We start from the raw sequence: 3,776 nt of genomic DNA, 5'->3' as shown, positions 1-3,776 counted from the left end.
GTGGCAAATGTACCTTTAAGCGGGACAGGGCGGGTAGCTAATTTACAACCATTGTGACTCATGCGGGTAGTGGCAACACAGGAAGAGAAATGGTTCTGGCTCTGAGGTTCATTGAATATGTGAACACATATATACAATCCCCCCCACCCTCCCAGTGAGGGGTAAATGTGCAATATGTTTTGAGCGGTAAATATAATTGTTTTAGGAGACAAGAAATTTCAGGCTCTAGTTGAGGGGCTACAGAAAGAAGGACCATGTAAATAGTCGCAGATTAATATAAACTGCGTAGGAGCGGCATCACAGTTTAGAGCATGAAGTAGAAAGTGGGGGCATGACGAAGGATCATAAGTTTAAATAAGGGAATGCTACTTGTCAGCGTATTGCCAAGCTAACTCATTGAAAGAAGGGGGCGTGTTCTAAAGAAAATAGTTGACAACACATGCTAAATTTTCGAGGAAGGTATGCCGAAATGCCAATTCTTACTAAATTAGTAAATAAGAAATACACAATAAATTTTAGGATACACGAAGGGTCTAATAAACTGCATTGGAGAGTTGGAGATTGTTGAGCTGGATGCATGTATTGCAGGGCAAATGAGAATGCCAGTGGGGGTTCCCTCATTTTCATTTTGTGTGAAATCTCTCTAAAACAATACTCTTTGTCTCCTTGTGTAATAATGTTGTGTAAAAACAGTCATTTTTTAATGTCTTGCGCATCTCAGTCTTAATGTGCCATTTCCCGTAAGGTTCTCAGCAGCAGTACTTATAAAGCGTAATGCATTGATACATTGCAGATTTCATAATGTCAATTTTATATTAAGGTCACATACGCACTCTTGGACAAATGTCTATTGTTGAGAGATGTTATTGGTAGTGTCCTTAAATTTTATTCACTCTTATTTTCTATGTTGAAAAGGCTACTGTAAATTTATTTGCTTTTGCTGCTGTATGTGCCTTGTTGGATTCACAGTGACATAGTGGTTTAGTGTTCCCAGTAACACGCAATTCCTAAATTTGCAAAATAGAAATTTCTCCTACCTTTCACTTGTCTTGCCCAGATGCCTGAGCTGTGCATTGTGCCCAGTCACATCAATTAAGTATGTTACTTTCAGGAGCTTGATGACTTATCAAATTTTCCGCAGTGTACATGTGTAATTGCACAGACTGAACTCTCGTGATTCTCTTCTTATTTTGCTAATGCATGATGCAAGATTCCAGCAATGCCATGCGCTACATTTGTTGGTCAAGATGCTTAGAGAATGGAGTTGCTGCACCTCGTGGTTAACCGTGAACATTTCCTTTCTTTTGGAAAGCTAAACGCCATTTGCTGCATCAATTGCATTTTTGCAGCTCAGATGTGTACTATACTTTTTCTAATTTTTAATCAATTAATATTCACTGTTCAGTATAAAAAAAATGGCTGTGGCTTAGCTAAGGTTAAGCCCAGGATGCGAAGCATACTAGAGTAGAAGTACTCCCAGATACACTCGCAACTTCATACTTTACCTCGGACTCTGTGGAGGAACGCTGCTGTTTAGCCGCGTACTGTGCACGTCGCTTGGCAAGCCGAACTTCTCGTTCTTCGGTCGTTTCCGTGGCTCTTTGTAACTTGCGCTTTGCGGTCTGACGAGCGGCCCTTTCCTTTCCCGCCATCGCGCTACACAACTGGCCTCGACGAGAGCGCGCCGCTCTTTTATACAGCTGTTATGACGCCAGTGCCCTAGCGGGAGGAACGGGAGTTAGGCCGCAGCACCGGCTGTGCGACCGCAGGCGAGCGCAAGGGTTGAGCCCGGCTTGCAGCTGTTGTGACGTCAGTGCCCTAGCGGGAGGAGCGGGAGTTAGGCCGCAGTACCATCTGTGGGACCGCAGGCGAGCGCACGAGCTGAGACCCGGCTATGTAGCTACGCGGCCGCAAGCGAGCGCACGAGTTGAGCCTCCACCTTTGCAGCTGTTATGATGTCATATGGTAGCTACGCGGCCGCGCGCGGCGCAGCAAGGAACAGCGCGGTTGTGCGGCTAGTATGCTTCGCATAAGATGACGTGCAGCGTGAAGGACAAGGACTGCGAGAGACGACACACACTGCGCTGACTTCCAACAATATTCTATTGCGTTGCCACATCGTGTGTTTGTACACAAGAGGGGTCATGCGCAGAAAATAAGAGGCAGGCACAAGGGGTGTGCTAACAGCAAGTCATTGTACTAAGAACATGGTCGCTTGAAAAAAAAAACATCACAATTTCTATCTGTTGAGATAAAGGACTTCACTAGGGGTCAGCGTGATAGAGGGGGCACTAACGCACACACTACCCAGTTTTCTCGTGAAATCAGCTTCAATTATTTACCGGGTGAGCTGTGTCTCGCCAAAACTTCCGTATCTTCAAAGAGGGGCATGCAGCCACAGTCCCGGCAATGGATGCCCAAGTGGCCTTGAACAGTGTTATGGACGTTGTTATAGTGCTCTCTTAAACCATCATTTAGGCACCTGCCTGTCCGTCCAACATATTTACTGCCTCAAAACAGGGAAATATGGTAAAACACATTCGTTGCACATATCGCAAAACGTTTTCTGTGCCCGACAGAGCAACAACTCTGACGCTATTTAGGCGCGTGTACACACTTACAGAGCTTTGCCAGCTTTTCTGGGGCTTAGAAAAGGACTGTGATTCCTGCAGCTTGCCCACTCTTTTTTAGCCTATCGGAGACATCATGCACATACGGTAGCACTGCGAACCTGTCTTTCAACCGGCTGGTTCCTTGACTGAGCGGGCTCATCACGGTTTGTGCACCTCAGAAGCTGTTCTGCTGTGGCTGAAATTAAGGGCAAAGGGTAGCCAACCCAGGAAAGGCGATCAACCTGTGCAACAAAACTATCTAGCATTTCATGTGAGCAAGATTTATTTAGGCTGTTATGGAGGCAAAACTTTACAATACCTCGTTTAACAAGCTTTGAATGTGGAAAGTTAGAGGGCAAGAGTGACTTCTTCTCGGTTTGAAGCACTAGCGCACCTGTTTGTTTGGAAGGCACTGCCTGAGATCTAGAAAGCGCAAAGAATCATCAATGGGGACCTCATTTGTTCGTTCTAGAGGCTGCAGCTATTAAAGTTCTCCAAGACTCCCAAAGCAGCAGGCTCAAAAGCGTGATCAGTGCAATCAATAAATAACAGGTAGTCCTCCACAAACCTGCACACTTTGACAACGGGAGACGCGTGTAGGTGACCTTGAATATTGCAATCATGATTAGCTAGATAAATATCACTTAGTGGCGGCGCTAGGCATGATCCTATACAATATACGGAGGAATGGTGTTTGTATAGGATCAGGCCTGGCGCCGCCACTAAGTGATATTTATCTAGCTCATCATGATTGCAATATTCAAGGTCACCTACACGCGTCTCCCGTTGTCAAAGTGTGCAGGTTTGTGGACGACTGCCTGTTATTTATTGATTGCACTGATCACGCTTTCGAGCCTGCTGCTTCGGGAGTCTTGGAGATCTTTAACAAAGCCTCTAGAACTGACGCATGAGGTCCCCATTGATGATTCCTTGCGTTTTGTAGATCTCAGGCTGGTGTTTCGAGCCGAGAATAAGAAGTCACTCTTGCCCTTTAACTCTGCACACTCAAAGCTCGTTAAATGGGGTATTAAAAGTTTTGCCTCGTTAAGAGCCTCAATAAATCTTGCTCACAAGAGATAAAACATAGTCTTGCTGCACAGGTTGATCGCCTTTCTTGGGTTGGCAACCCTTTGCCCTTAGTTTCAGTCACAGCGGAACAGCTTC

The sequence above is a fragment of the Dermacentor andersoni genome, chromosome 7, assembly GCF_023375885.2.
Source record: "Dermacentor andersoni chromosome 7, qqDerAnde1_hic_scaffold, whole genome shotgun sequence".
Taxonomy (NCBI): domain Eukaryota; kingdom Metazoa; phylum Arthropoda; class Arachnida; order Ixodida; family Ixodidae; genus Dermacentor; species Dermacentor andersoni.
This window is presented reverse-complemented; position numbering follows the sequence as displayed.